Source organism: Corvus brachyrhynchos, unplaced genomic scaffold (genome assembly GCF_000691975.1).
Source record: "Corvus brachyrhynchos isolate BGI_N302 unplaced genomic scaffold, ASM69197v1 scaffold125, whole genome shotgun sequence".
Classification (NCBI taxonomy): domain Eukaryota; kingdom Metazoa; phylum Chordata; class Aves; order Passeriformes; family Corvidae; genus Corvus; species Corvus brachyrhynchos.
In genome coordinates, this window is record NW_008238342.1 from 337,095 (window position 1) to 353,480 (window position 16,386).

The window sequence follows — 16,386 nt, forward strand, 5'->3', positions numbered from 1 at the left end:
CACATGTGGTGCTGAGCACCTGAGCAGCCAGGGGGATGAAAGGAATACCTGGGACAGGCAGAAATGCTGCTATGCAAAGGGGGAGAGGTGTTTGTTCTGGGGAAGGTATCAAAGTGTTGGTTTCCTCTGAAGGGAGCTGCCAATTCCCAGTGGGAAATGTCTCAGGTGGGAGGCGGCTGCAGCCATCCAGCTCCCATCAGTGTATGTCACCTGGCTGATGTCCCCTGCCAGCACCTGGGAAGCTGAAGCACTATCCAAGACTCCAGAAGGAAAGGAGGCTGATGCAAAAATGAATGTCCAAGTGTTTAACACACCTGCTCGGATAAACGAGGGCAGAATTCCCTGAAATTTGGCAGTTCCGTGATCTGATTCGCTGGTAGAGGCTGTGGGGGGGTTCCTGAAGCTCTTCCCTGAAAATCAGAGCTGTTGGTACCTGTGGGCAAGTGGAGATTGTGCAGAGCAGAGCTGGGCTGTCAGGGGCCTCCTAAAAGAGGAAATCCTGCTGCACTGCCACAGCCTGCTCTGCACTTCAGGAAAGGCTTTTGTTATTTTGGGTTATTTATTTTTTAAAGATCCCTCCATAAAAACTATGTGGAAACCCACTGAACTTGAGGCTCCCTAAAAGCTTCTTGTTGAGTTATTTTCTCCTTTTACCCCTTTGATTCATATCCATATTAACTGCTCACCATCCATAAGGAGGAGAATACTGAGATACCAGCTCTTTCCATGACACTTGGATGCCAGGAAGGGGGTGATATCCTGGAATGTGATAAGTGCAAAGAGCCCCCGTGTTTCTAAAGGGTTCAACGATGCCCACCTGCCCTGCCCTGCCCAGCTCCCGCTTCCCCCAGCAGCTGAACTGCCTGGTCTCTCCCTGCCCTCTGCTTCCAGCTGGCATTTCTCCCTCACTCAACCCCTCACCACACAACCTGCTCGTTTGAGGGCACATAAGAACAGTTGACACTCAGCAATTGTGGTGCTTGCTTTACACTGATTAAAAACCACTTTATTAGGCTGTTAACCCCCAGACCCTGGAGCTGCCTGGCCCCAGCTGCCTCAGGAAGTGAAGATCCCATGGAAACAAAGAGTCCCTCCCCAGAGCCAGAGCAAGGCTGCTCTTTATTAATAAAAGCTTGGAGCTCTGTGTCGTTCTCCCACCCACCCTGGCAGGGATTTATCACCACAAGGCTTCAGTCAGCGCAAAGGACAGACCCGATATTTTCTAATTGATAGGGTATCTATCCAAAACCTCTTTGGGTAGGATGGGATCCCAGGAATACCGAGCCAGCCTGTGGAGGTGGGGAGCTCATCAGGAGCTTTAATGCTTTCCGTATGCAGCAGAAAATGCCATTTGCTGAGCTTTCTCCCCAGTTCCATCCATCTGCCTCTCCCAGCTATTCCTTTTGTCTCTTATTTATGGCTGTAATTTTGATGCCACAGTTACTGTACATGAGCTGCTGTATATTTCTCTTATTTGCTTTGAAATTGCTCTTTCCAGCTCATCTCCACAATCATTTATTTGCCCACAAAATAACCAGGCCTCGAACTATTTCCTGGCAACCAGTTTTGCAGAGCCCAATCACTTTTTTTTCCCCTCTGTAATGGTGTAGATACATCCTTTATTATTGCACTTAAATGCTCATTAGCAATTCATGGAATCTTAAGTGGCTGAAAAAACAGGTTCAGGAGCTAAATATTTCTAGAGAGTGTCTTAGCCCAGAGTCCTTCCCTGCAAGTGCAGGATTCAAAGTGGAGGAGAGCGGGGCTCAAAGTTGGTATTTTCAGGATAATTGCATTTTTTAATTAACAGTATGTTTAATCCATGCACAAAAGCAAGTGACACAGCTGCTCAGGGCCTGCTGTAATGGGCTAAAAATAATTCTGCACAGTTTATCCTTTATTTTACCAGCCTTTACATCACGGGCACTGGAGACTTTGATGATGAACACCCTGACCCTAAAGCATGGGGTTCCTGTGGTTATCGCCTTCAGCATGTGCATGGGCCCTTCTGAGTCCTCACCCAGCAAATTCTGGTCACACTGAGGTTGTGTTTAGGCTCAGTGACACATGAACACCCTCAGGACAGGATTTTTCCCTCATGGAGCACAGACAAGGGTGGTTGAGGCAGGGAAAGGCTGTGACAACCTCTGTACCCAATGCTCAAGGCACTGACTTCAGGGCTCTCTGTAGCAGAGTGTGTTCAGAGAAGAGGGTTTGGGATGATATCCCCATTCCAGGGCACTGAGGAATGTTCCTTTTCTGCTCGATTTCACAGAGTTCCAGTGTCTGGGTAAACAGCAGAAAGGCAACTGTTGACAGGTTAAAATCTTCCTTTCTGCAGAGGGCTCACGAAGTCCCCAGTGCCTGGTTTGTGCACCAGCTGAGTGAGAAAATCACTGAATCACAGAATATCCTGAGCAGGAAGGGACCCACAAGGATCACCCAGCCCAGCTCCTGGCCCTGCACAGAGACCCCAACAACCCCAGCCTGGGCATCCCTGGCAGCGCTGTCCAAACGCTCCTGGAGCTCTGGCAGCCTCGGGGCCGGGACCCTTCCCTCGGGAGCCTGGGCAGTGCCCAGCACCCTCTGGGGGAAGAACCTTTCTTTCCCTGATACCCAGCCTGACCCTCCCCTGGCACAGCTCCAGCCCTTCCCTGGGTGCTGTCCCTGTCACAGAGATCAGTGCCTGTCCCTCCACTGCCCCTCAGGAGGAAGCTGCAGACCCTGGTGAGGTCTCCTCTCACCATCCTCATCATCACAGCCTTTAAGTGAGCAGCCCTTACGTTTTAAGCACTTCCCAAGCAGCAGCTGAGCCTTTCAAAGCAGCAGCAGCCGCTCTCTGAGCTCTTTTCTACCACGAACAGCGGGACTGAGATGATGTGATACAGAGGCCTCTGGGGCCCTGACACTTACTTGTCCTCTGTTGAAAAGCCGATCAATTTGGAGACTCTCCCTGGGGGTCCTGCCTTTATCTTGATCTCTTCTTTCTTTCCATGTAGCACAGGGTTTCACACACATCCCTCCCAGCACAGAGAGCTCAGGAAACACATTTTTCTCTGGCTCCATCAGAACATCTTTTAGTGTTGCCTGTGAGCAGTGGCACCAGGGGGGTTCAACATCATAGGAGGAGCCTGTGAGCAGGGGAAGTCCACGTTTGCTTCCCATGGCTGTCATGCAGTGCAAACTCCACAATATGCCCTGCAAGAGATGCTCTACAGTGGCATGGCCAAAGGAAAGAAAGAAATTTCTGGTGTTCTTCTCCCAGGGAGAAGGGTTGGTCCTCACCAGACTCCTGTCCTGGGAGGCCAGAAGGGATGATTTGACCTCATCTGTCAGCTCCTGTGTATGACAGACACCAGCACAAGGAGAAACCATGGCAGCATTTCTGAGTTCTGCACTGAGAGTGGTGGAAATCCCTGGAGAGGAGGCACAGCAGGGAGTGGGATGGGCAGGAAGAGGTGTGATGGAAATCCCTGGAGAGGGAGGCACAGCAGGGAGCAGGATGGGCAGGAAGAGGTGTGATGGCTGCAGGAAGGATGCTACAACTGGTACTGCTGCAGGAGGCCCATCCTGAGGGCTGGAAGCACAAGTGAGGTGGAAAAGTTGTCACCAGAGGTTCTTGGTGTGGGTAGACCCAACCTGTGAAAGCTGGCAAGAGCGACTAGCTGGCTCCTCAGGGTCCTGTTCTTGGAGACAGCCGGATTCTCCAGGTGATCCTGGGTGATCTGAGGCAGGCAGCTGTCCTGTGCTTTTGTATTTCAGCTGGCAAAGGAGAAATCTCTTGGCATTCCTGGTCATCCCTCGTGGGCTCCTGCCATCCCTCTGTCCATGCCATGGGCACAGGGGATGTGAGCCAATGCACACACAGGAGTGAGGACTCTGTGCTGAGCCCTTCCCCAGTGGGGCTCATCCTCATGGAATTGTTCTGAGCACCAGCAAGCATTGCCACACCAACTTCAATAATTCTGATTCAGGTCAATGGCTGCTACAGCTGAGCCAAAGTGGCCTGGGCAAAGGTAGAAATGGCCACCACGATGAGCATGAGCAACTTGGAGAGGGGACAGAGCAGTGGAGTGCTGATCAGACCACAGCTGATTTAGGGAGCAGACATAATTTTGCCAATACAGTTTCGTTTGTACTTGATGTTAGCTGGAAGCAACTGGTTTTGAAAGAGATACTGGATGCCTTAAATGGCAAATATTCTTGTCTGACTTGAGAAGACAGACATGGGGGAGATGCCAAGCTTCCCACTCATTTTCTTCTCCTTGGAAATCTTGTGATGAGACAGGGTGGTACCCACTCAGCTGCTCCCCAGCAGTCTGAGCCCAAGTTAGAGCTGTGCCATACTGGAGCTGTCCTTGGCACCCAAACCAGCAGCAGTAGGGAAGAGACTGCAGACCTGGCTGGTGGCCCTGGGAGCAGTCACTGCCCCAAATTCAAAGTGAGCCTTTCCTCCCGACACCCCATGGTAACTGCTGGAAGGGCAAAGAGTGACTGGGAAGGAAAAGCAGAAGCTCCCAAAGATATTCACAGTGATTTTCAGAACCAAAATAATTTTATTGGTGGGCTAGAAGAATTCAAACTTTGAATATTTATCAAAAAGCTTTTTAAATGCCATTTTTATAACAGCATTCATGTTAGTGGCAGAGAAGGGGATGTATAAAAAAATGAAATGAGATTATTGCTTGGCTTAGGTGTGTAACAGAGTTGCTGTCACAGCATTTGCCATACCAAAACCAAAGCTCCAAGGTGGCCCTTCTTCCACAAGCCAAGAGCTTGACCCGTCAGACCCATGGATGTGCTGGAGCCACATGGGCTGGGATGGACAGTCTGTTTCCATGCTGATCCATCAGTGTGACTGTAATCACCTGTCCTGGGTTGCAGTGTATTCTAGTACCATCCTCATGAGCTGTTGAAATCAGGTGGGGCTGTGTTTCCTTGCCTCCTCCCCCCAGACTATCTTTCTGTTCATGGCCCATCATTGTCCTGCCGAATGACTCAGAGATAACTCCCTCCGGACTATCTTCTGTTAATGAGCCCAATCAACACTTGGCCTCATGACTCATGACCCCATTGTGAGATGCTCCACCCAGAGGGAGGAACCAAGCATCCCATCCTGGATATAATCTGAGATTCTGAACACCAGAGACAACCTTTCCACTGCATTTCCAGAGGACAGGAGCTACACAGCCACCACTGGACCTTCTGAGGAAGAGCAGATCCTTTTTTCTACAGGATCACCGCTTCAGAGGACTGCAGCCACCATTCTGCTGGACTGTTACCACCACCCTGACTAACAGGGTGCTAGGTTGTATCCTGACTCTGTCAGCTTGAAACAGTGTTTTCTTTTAGTTTTTCCTTTTCTTTATTTTCCTATTAAATTGTTATTCTGACTTGGTGCCTCCCACTGGTTTGTTTTCAAACTAGTACACCACCCCTTCTCCCTCCCAGAAACTGCCTGGCTCCACTGTGGTTTGTTTGCCCACTTCTCTGGTGAGGAACCTATACAAATAATCAACAGCCAGGCAGATTGGTGCTTTGCAGCCAGTACAAACTCTCTTTTTAGGCTGTTAGCAAGAACCCCCAAAGCCTCATGCCTTGCTTTTGTCTTCTGTAGATACCACTTGTCATGGAATGGGCCTTTCATCTCAATAGGACTTTTAACTTCAAATGTGTCAGATCTTTAAAGAACTGGAAATCAGTAACAGGCAGGGAGAAACTTTATTCTAATTTGTTAGATGTGAGAGAAAAAGGAGGATGTAGCCACTTCAATGAGCACAGGCTGTGTTTGGATGGAGGCTCCTGTTCCTAAAAGATCGCTGGGTTCTTTCTTCCCAAAGGTTCTCTGAGGCCCTGGCACAGGGTGCCCAGAGCAGCTGTGGCTGCCCCATACCTGGAAGTGTTCCAGGCAAGGTTGGATGGGGCTTGGAGCAGCCTGGGCTAGTGGAAGGTGTCCCTGCCCATGGGACAGGTCCTTTCCACCCCACGCCATCCTGGCACTCCCACTGCTGTGATCCACTCTTAAATCCAGCCTGGTCACAGAGACTCCTGCTAAGGAGGCACAGCCAGGCTGTGCTGTATCAATGCCACCAGGTGTGTTTGAACCTTCCACAGTTTTGCTGTTGATATTCCACACTGAACTGCGACAAGCAGCCTGGAGTGAGAGGCTGTCCCAATGGACAGAGCTGCTGCTCCAGCTAACGAGGCTGGAGTCATTAACAGCCATGGGGAGGTAACAGTCACGATGCAAAGGAAGCTCCTCCTTGTGCCTGCTCCGAAGACCAACTTCTAAAGTGGTTTTGTGGCTGTTGTTTGTTTTCCCAAAGCTGAGAAGGCTCTTTGATGCAGCCATATGCTGTATGGAATTAAGGATCCTTAATCAAAAACCAGAAGGAAGTTATTATTTCCTGCTTTGTTCTGAAGTTGAAGTGAAGAGGCATCTTAGGCACAAGCTGAAGAGCCAACTCCAGCTCTGGTGTTCTTTCAGCTTTACCAAAATTGGCCCAGCACGGTGCCTGGCTCACGGTGGGGAATCCCAAATGCTGTCAGGGTATTTATCTGAGGAACAGTCTCCTTTTGGAGAGAGTCAGTTCTGAATATGGGCAGAGATTTTGCTGTCGTGTGTTAGACCCTGATGAGTTAGAGCTGTGCTGAGCTAGGGGATAAAAAGAATGACAGGAAATAAAGATATTTTTTTGAATTTTCTTCACTCTGAAAGATTTGGGCATTGAATACAGAGCCCCTGCACTAGAATGTAACTGGAGGTATTTAACTCCTGGCTCTTTCCACTCTCACAGGCAAGGGAGTTATTACTCTGCAGAGTCTTTCTCTACTTAGCACTCTGTTTGAAGTCACATCACCTGGAGTCAAGAGAATGTCTCAGTTTTCATTTTTGTAGTATTTTACTCTCTGTCATTGCACAGAATGCTTGAAATATAGCAGTAAGTGGAGGTTAGGAGGAGAGTAGGCAAATAAAAACCTGACTGCCAATGGATGCTAAGAAGGACCCAAAGCATATTGTAATTTTTAAATCACTCCTCATTTGAAGGGGAGAATCAACTGATTCATGATTTTTGGATGCTCAGGACTGGCAAAAGCATCATTAATCTCTTGTCTCCTTTGTGCCTCTGCAAAATTGTGTTAATAAGGCAGCATTTACCCATTGCAGAGTGTGAGTGCTTTGTGCATTTGTGTAGGGCCTGATGGAGAAGGGTCCTCACAGCCTTCAATTAGGCCTTAATACAACATAAATGACAAACCTGGTTGTTATTGCCAGTTCCAGGCTGCTCTTCAGTGACAGAAACACGAGTGAACACCTATACTCCAAGGCAGCAAACAACCACGTTTTAAACTCTATGAGGGAGTCATTTTAATAAGTCAAGTTTCTCAAAGCAAAATTATCATGAGTGAGGAGCAAGGTGAGTGTAATTGGAGTGACGTGAAATGCAGAAAATGAATTAATTTTCTCCTGTGAGGTCTGGGGAAGGTCACAGAGAGGCAACACAGATCGTGGTAGAGGATGGAAAATGCTGTAAATATTGAAATGGCTTCCAGAAATCCCTGATTTATTCCAGAACACTAAAGTGTTCTGGCTTTGGAGTGGCAGCGTGTCTCAGCAGTTCCTGTGGTTTGAACACAAAGCACATCCCAGCTTGTGGATGGGAGTGGTTTGGGACTGTATGGAGGAGCACAGGCAATAAGGAGAGGGGGTGGGAAGGTGGCCATGGGCTATGGAGTGTTTCATTTGCAGGTTCCAGCCTGGTCTGGGTCAGTGGGATGGGCAGTCATTGCTGGCTGATGGCTCTTCAGGAACCTGTGTGAAACAAGGAGGTGGCTCCAGCCCAGTTCCCTGGTGGCCAAGTGTCCTTCCCATCAAAGCCACCTCCTTGAACTGGCAGCCCCTGGCTGGGGAGGGACATCCCTGCAGCGCAGGGAGCTGCTCTGAGGGGGTTTTTGACACCAGCAGTTTTGTGTTCCCTGCAGACAGGGCTGGTGCTGCAGCTGAGCTGCTCCAGGGACCTGAAACCAGCCCGGGTTCCTCAGCAGGGGTGGGAACACAGCACGCCCTGATTTCCCTGGAGCAGCACTTCCAGATTTCAGCTGTGGCAGATGAGTCCCCTGTTCCTGCCAGAACATCCTGGTGGTCACACGCTGAGTGCTGGCATCCTGTGACGTGTGCCAGGGCCTCCTGAGATCTGGGCACAGAGCAGCGATGGCTGTGAGGCACCAGCACCCTGCTCCCCACACTGCCCTGCAGAGGCTTCTGCTGCTCCCCAGGAGGTGGGATGAGGCTTTCCTGGAGAAGTCTGGCTCTCTCCTAACTGGCTGCATCTCTCTGAGGAGTCGGCACACGGTGTCACAGATGTCTGATGGCTTGTGCAGGACACACTCTGTGAGCCACAGAGCAGGGGAGGGGAGAACATCTGGCTGTGGGGACGCTTGGAGACTGTGTTTGGGGCTAGGCATGAGGGTGGTGGGCAGAGGGAGATGTCCATCGTGGTTTGGTCAGTCAGGACCTGCAGCTGAGAACCCAAATTGCTCCCTTTCCCCTGGATGTCACAGATGTTTGATGGCTTGTGCAGGACACACTCTGTGAGCCACAGAGCAGGGGAGGGGAGAACATCTGGCTGTGGGGACGCTTGGAGACTGTGTTTGGGGCTAGGCATGAGGGTGGTGGGCAGAGGGAGATGTCCATCGTGGTTTGGTCAGTCAGGACCTGCAGCTGAGAACCCAAATTGCTCCCTTTCCCCTGGACCATCTCTGTGAGTGTTTCTCTCCAGTCTAATTTAGCAGCTCCATGGAAACACTTCCCCCAAGTCCTTCAGTGCCTGCTGTGTCCATGGAGTGCCTGGGACTCCAAGAATCGTGGTGTGCCCAGGCCATGGGCTGAGCAGGCTGATGAAAGGGTTTGGAATTGGGCCACTCACCCTCCTGGTGCCAAAATCCTCTTATGAAGCGCAACCCCTACAAATGCAGCCCTCAGATCCCTCTGACCAGGTCCATCCTTCCATGCTGATGCACCTCTGGCCCTTCCAAAGCTGAACCTGCCTTTGGTGTCTGAGACACAGAGGGGTCAGCTGGGAAACACCTCTGAGCTTTCCCTCTGCACACTGCACTGAAATCTGCACTGTGGGAGATTTTGGAGAGCTGTCAGAGTGAAAGAAATTGTAAGCAGATTTTTGGTTGCCAGTTCAGAGGAATTTCAGAGGCACCCAGACAACCAGAGCTCCTTGTTCTCTGTGTCACACGTGTGTCACCTTGGTCCCTGCACTTGGTGAGCATGTGAGTGTGAGAGAGCATCAAACCAAATATTTCCCTAAGATCACACATTGAATTTTATTACCCTAAATTTCCCTAGAAGGACACTCATCCCTAGGAAAAATTCCTTGCTCACAATGTTAAATTCATGTGGCTCCAGTGAGAGAATAACAAGGCACTTGACATCTCCCAGTTTCAGGATAACTTTGGAGCATCTGTTGTCACTCATTTAATTTCTCTGTCCCAGAGGGGACCCAGCCAAATGGCCAAGCTTGCCTGTGCTCAGGGCTGACATGATGGGATCTGAAGAGGAGTTGTGTGCGAGTTCTGTGCTGCTGCTGAAGTTGGATTCATTAGGCAGTTTCCCCCCAGAGTTTTCAGAAAGTTTCTGCTGTGTTTGAAGGATAATTGCCATCCCTTGGTCTCAGGGGAGGCAGAAACAAAGGACTTTGTGTCCCCCTTTTGATTCAAACTCAAAGAGTGACAGAGGCACGAAAAAATAGCAGGTCCAGGGAATTCTTCAGTAGCACATTAATGGCTCTGCATTGGAAATAATGTGTGGGGTACCACAGGGAGCCTGCCTGGGGACAGTGAGGACTGCCAGCTCCTCTTCTGGAAAAAATGTCCCTGTGCTTGTACCTCTCTGAGGAATCAGGGAATGCGTGACTGGCAGCCAAGCTTTCCAGAGCAATGGTTTTGAAGGTATTTCTCTGTATACTGCCAGAGATTTATATACCTGAATGCCTCTGGCATCCTCCTGCCATCACATCCCTCTCCCTCAGCCTGCACAGCCCCAGGTGTTGGGCTCAGTCCACACCTAGCAAGGATAAATGACCTGCAAAGGTTAGGAAACACCCAGAGAAAGCCCATTTTAATTTTGCACTGGCCTGTTTCTCTCACTCTTCATCAGGCCAGTGCCTTGATTCCACTGATGGGATCTCTGCTGTGGCATCTTGGTCCTTCCAGCTGTGCCTCCCTTCCAGCTGCAGTCCTGGAGGAGCAGGGATCCTCCCCATCCATGTGAGTTGTGCAGAGGGGCCCAGCTGTGCCCTCTCTTCCCAAAGCCTCACACGAGCCATTTCCAGTCCTGGGGCTCCCTCTGCTCCAAATCTCCAGCTTTTCCAACCTCACCTTTCCCAGTCCTTGGTTTGTGCAGGGAGTGAGCTGCTCCCGGGTTATCCTGTGGTTGCTGCCCAGCTGGGAGCACTCCCAGGTTATCCAGGTGCTGGGGGTGTGTGCACATCCCCCTTTCATGCCCAAAAGCTCTGCTGCCTTTCAAATGAAGCCAGTGTGAAGCTGTGCGTTCTGCAGCTTGGTGCTCTCCCAAGGAGATGCTCACAGGCCTGCTGCCAAACACAAGCAATGGGTAATTGAATGTATTTCCAGCTCTGGATCATGACAAACCCAAAATGAAAAGAATGGAAGAACCTTACACCCTCCAGTAATTAAAAAGACCAGTAGAAGTCCCTGGAGAAGGATGATTTAGGTGCCTAAAGAGTTGTTTTTCTCTTCTTACCATTATCATAAATACTTTCCATTTCATTCCATTTGAGAATTCCATCATGATTATTTCATTATGACACTCTAACAAGATTCAATAACTAGCTTTTATTTTTTTTTTTTTTTTAAAAAAAAAGGTGAGAATTTTGCCATAATCTTTTCATGACTAACACAGAAATTGTCTCCAGTACAACTTCAAACGCGTCAAAGATGTGTTTTGGTGCTAGAGTGTATTTTGCATAATGGATCTCTTAAGCAGTGCAAGTGACACTGGATCATGTAAGAATGGCTTTAATGGCAAATATTATGGATTTCTCTAAAATATTTAAAGGCACTAAACATTCTGTGGTTTAAATCCTGCTTCCAGTAAGCAACTGTTCATAATTAAATATTCCAATCTGTGTTTAGTGCATCCCTTGGGGCTGTTCAGTGTCTGCTGCTGAATTACATCCATGGGCAGTGTGGGACAGACCTGCACGTGTTCCCTGAGCAGCCCAACTCCCTCTGTTCCTAGAGATCCCATCTGCCTCCAACACCCTACCAGGGACCAGCCTGGAGAGAGGAGAGGAGGTTGATGGCTAATCCGTCACATCTCAATTTCTCACTTGAAAATTCCATTTTACCACATAAGAAGGTGGTGATGCCCCATGGGATTGTGGATGCTCTGGAGAAAGGTGTAGGTGATGAAAACTTGTAATGAAAGATGGAGAACTTCACCATTTGGAGCGGGGGCCCGAGGTTCCATCACCATGCCCCACAGCCATAGGGAGGAGGAGGAGAGAAGATCCAGCAGGCAGGAATTGTGCAGCAAGATTGGTTAATTATTTTACAAACTCTTTTATAGACTTTTTTATTCATAGTCTAATTGGACAAGGATCAGCCACCCCGTGGGGGTGATTGGCTAAAATCCTAAAACATCCATTGTCAAAATATTTTCCTACTGTACCATAAACAAGACTTTTCAAGGCTGCAGGTGTTTGGTTGTTTACATAACTCTGCTGCCTCTTCTGTGAGAGAGAAAAGTCTCTCACGGACTTAGAAAACACCAAGAAAATCGTTGCTAGCAGCATTTTTGTATCTACACACTGAAACCACTTTTTTTTCCCCCTAAAAACCTGGCCTGAAACCTAAATATTTTCTTTTGGTTCCCGTGGTCCTTTAAAGGGGCTTGTGAGAGAAGCTGCTTTTCTCCCCAGCTGAACCCTGAACAGCCATATCCCTCATCCAAAGCACGAGACCCAAGGAGATCTGTGCTGGAAGAAGTTGTTCGAAGTTCCATTGGAGCAGCTGCCTTGGGTCCTCGGGGGAACTGCAGGATCCAGGTGAAAACAAAGTTCAAAGCCTTCAGCTGCCCCTTGCTGTCCATTCCTCAAAGCAAATCCCTGTTTGTGCTGCATCCAGCCTGAATAATGAATCCTGGGGCCCCTCAGCCTTCCCTGCAGGCAGTGCAGGGGAGCTGATGTGAGCAGGGGAGGCTCTGGGAGCCAAACGCACACTTGACCCCGCACAGAAAAATTGGGGAGGATTTCCTAAACCCCAGCACAAGCCACAGCCCTGTTCCCCTCCTCTGGGAGTCCAGGAGCCCTGGAAGGAGCTCCCAGAGCACACCTGGCAGAGCCACACCTGCAGGAGCTGCTCAACCACGCAGCCCTCACGCTTCTTCCAGAGCTTTTTCTGCTCCTCTTAATTCATGGGAATTAATGGGAATGTGTTCCAACTGCAGGGGTGTCAAAACAGCTCATTCCAACATCAAATGCCTGCATTTTGCTGCTTAAAATAGACATTCGAGGCAAGCACGCTGCAGATTTGAAAAGCCAACAGCTCATCCTCCTTCTCCTTCCCCAGGCAAGGAGTCCATGGGGAGATGGTTTCATCCATAGCAGCAACTTCCAGAGCTTCGGGAATCATGGAATGTCCTGAGCTGGGAGGGACCCACAGGATCACCCCGCCCAGCTCTGGGCCCTGCACAGACACCCCAACAACCCCAGCCTGGGCATCCCTGGCAGCGCTGTCCAAACGCTCCTGGAGCTCTGGCAGCCTCGGGGCCGTGCCCATTCCCTGGGGAGCCCGTTCCAATCCCACAGGAATGTCACACCTGGGAAGCACGGCTGCTCCCTGAGCCAGGCAAGGCTCCTGAGCTCTGCTCCTCAGGGTTGCACCCTCCAGGCTCAGCCCATCTCTTTCCCCGCTCCTCCAGCACTTTCTTCCAGGCAGCCCCTGGCCCAGCACCACACCCAGGAGAAGGCACACAGGAATCTCGCACCATTCCCAGCAAAAAATCACAGCAAAACAGGAACAAACAACAGGGATGTGCCCTTGTCACAGCGGATAATTTCAAAGGCTTCGTGTTCAGCTCTGATTCGGAAGGAAGCCAAGTTGGAGGACGCTGAAATCCCCTGTGAGTTTGGACTCCCAAGCTCTGCTCAGCCCCAGGGCTGCACAGCACACACAGAACACGCAGGAATTTTAAAATGCAGTCACTCATCCCTCACATTAAAGCTGCTTTTCCTGCCTGCTTCTCCCTTGCATCTGCAAGGATTTCCCTCTGGTTTCATAGGACAAATAAAGAATTAATTTCTGATGGCTAAAATCTAGCAGAGCCTTCCTTTCCCTCCTGTTCAGACCTGCTCTTTTCTTTTCTCCAGCTTTTGCACTTTCTGTGCAAATTTTCTTAGGATTTTAAAGATTTTTTTTTTAAAAATATTTTTAACTGATGACCAAGATTCCCCAGGGAAGCTGAATCCATAGGGCAAATGAGCCAAAGTAGAAACCACCCTTGTCTCCAGCACAGTGACAGCAGCTGTGAATTTGGCTACCACTGGTACTGCACCAAGGCTTGACTTTCACAGAATCAGGCATATTTGTAGCAGGTATTGCAATGTATAATGATAATTATTGTGCATTTCAGATAATGATGTTGTTTCTATCAATCTCAGTTTATATCAGACTCCCCAGGGCGAGTGCCCACAGTCAGACCCTGTCACGGGTCTGAAGGGACACGTGGGAGAGGGAAAGGAGAGTGTGAAAATCGACGGGAAAACAAAAGGATGGGAAGAAGAAGGATCATAGAAGCAAAGATCCACAGAAAGGGTTGGGCTGGAAGGGACCTTAAAGCTCATCTCATTCCACCCCTGCCATGGGCAGGGACACCTTCCACTGTCCCAGGCTGCTCCAAGCCCCGTCCAACCTGGCCTTGGACACTGCCAGGGATCCAGGGGCAGCCACAGCTTCTCTGGGCAACCTGTGCCAGGGCCTCCCCACCCTCACAGGGAAGGATTTTTTCCTAATATCCCGTCTAAACTAGCCCTCCTTCATCTTGAGGCCATTCCCCCTTGTCCTGTCACTCCATCCCTTGTCCAAAGTCCTTCTCCAGCTCTCTTGGAGCCCCTCTAGGCACTGGAAGGGGCTCTGAGGTCTCCCTGGGGTTTCTTTTCTCCAGGCTGCACACCCCAGTGGAACCTGTGAGAGGGATCCTCCTCAGGGGCTGGGAGCAGCCAGAAGAACAAGGTGCAAACACAGTCCAGGCAAAGGCTGGGGAGAATCCTTCAGCATTTCCAGGTGTTGGATGTTCCTGTTCTGCCTCACTGAGTGTCTCCAGCAGTGTCCACCACGCTGGGACAGAGGGAATGGGGAGGAGCCGTTTGTACGTGCAGTGAGGGCAGAGGTTAAACTTCAAACAGCTCAACTGGGCAAACCCAAAAGAGGTAAATAAAAAATAAATCCTTGTCAGTCAGGCTGTGAGGCCAGCAGAGCAATTCGTCTGACTTCATTTTACATCTGTGGAGCAGAGTAATGAACGAAACAACCTTTGGGTGCTGACGAATCACAGCGGAGAGCACCCACAGAGCCTAAATTACAGCAGATGCATCCTTGGAGGCTCATGATGAGCCCCAGCTCGTCACACACGCTGGCAGGGCATTCCCAGGGGCTGGAGCTGCTCTTTGCCCTTGGACAGGGCTGTGGAGCAGCAGAGTCTCCCTTTGGAGGTGGAGCAGAAAGCCCCAAATGTGGTGAGCTCCTGCTGTCACCTCTCAGCCTGGGCCGATCCAGAGCACAACCAGTGCCATGCTGGGACACTTCCACTTCTTGTGTCACCACCAGGGGAAGGAGGAACCTTCCTGGCACGGGAATATCTCCTTAATCCTGTCTGGCCCTCGGGAAAGCGTTTGCTCCCTGCCTGGTCCTGGGGAGCAGGGGAGCCCATGGCCTTTGCCACTGGTCCCCAGCCAATGTCACCCCGCTAAAGGGGCAGGGGCAGTGGGATAACTGGAAGTGAGCTGGTGCCATAACCAGTTCTGGGAGTCACAGCCTACCCCAATCCAGGTATCCAGGGGTCCCTGGGAGGACAGAGAACCCCTGAGAGCAGCAGGATTGGCCTGGGGACAAGTGATGGAGTGGCCTTGGGTTGGGCCATGCAGATAGCACTGACAGCTTGTTCACACCCTGGCACATTTATTGAAAAGCCTTAAAAATAAAAATCTTCATTTTCTATATATTTATCAATTCTCAAAGCACCTCCTCTGTGAAGCTTTTGAGCCATTCAGAGTCGACCTTCTTGGGAGTCACCAAAAATTAAAATTCCAGGTTGAAGGTTGTATTCACTGTACCCTGGGTATAAAAAATCTGAGTTCTGATGTATCCCAGGGCTGCTCACCACCTGTGGGAAGTGCAGACATGATCCCAAGAGAGGGCTTATTCAGAGGTGCTTATCTCACTTCCTCAGTGTTCCTCGGCTGAAATTCTTTAAAGTATCTGATTTTTCTCTTGTCATTTTTTTGGCTCATAAAATTGGATTAAATTCTGCCTTCACTGCGTGTACCTCTCTGGAAAATATCTGTCCACGTACCACTCAGCAGTGAAAGCTGAGCTGGCTTCTCAGCTTCCAGCCTGTCTGTGTTGTCTCTCACATGCTTGGGATTTACCACACAAATAGCACAGAATCCCAGAGTGGTTTGTGTTGGAGGGACCTTAAAGCTCATTCCACCCCCTGCCATGGGCAGGGACACCTCCCACTAGCCCAGGCTGCTCCAAGCCCCGTCCAGCCTGGCCTTGGACACTGCCAGGGATCCAGGGGCAGCCACAGCTGCTCTGGGCACCCCGTGCCAGGGCCTGCCCACCCTCACAGGATGGATTTCTTCCTGATATCCCATCCAAGCCTAATATCTTTTGAAATGGCGAAGGTGAGTGCTCAGTGTGATGAGCAAGGTGTGTTCCTCACAGCAGCCAAAGACGTGACTGTGTTGCCCACCAGCTCCAGCACTACTTGGGATCTGGGAGAGGAGCCCATTCTCTGCTGGTGTTCCCATGTCCTTCCCAGGTCCCAAAACAGTGACATGAGAGGTGGCATCTTGTTCTGCATGGGTGGGAGGAGCTGCAGCCTGGTGTCTGTACCCTGGTGCCCACAGGGACAGAGGGAGCACAGCATTTGGGGGGCACCCACACCCTACAGAGAGCACACACACCCTACAGAGAGCACACACACCCTACAGAGTGCACACACACCCTACAGAGAGCTCACACACCCTACACAGTGCACACACACCCTACACAGTGCACACACACCCTACAGAGAGCTCACACACCCTACACAGTGCACACACACCCTACACAGTGCACACACACCCTACA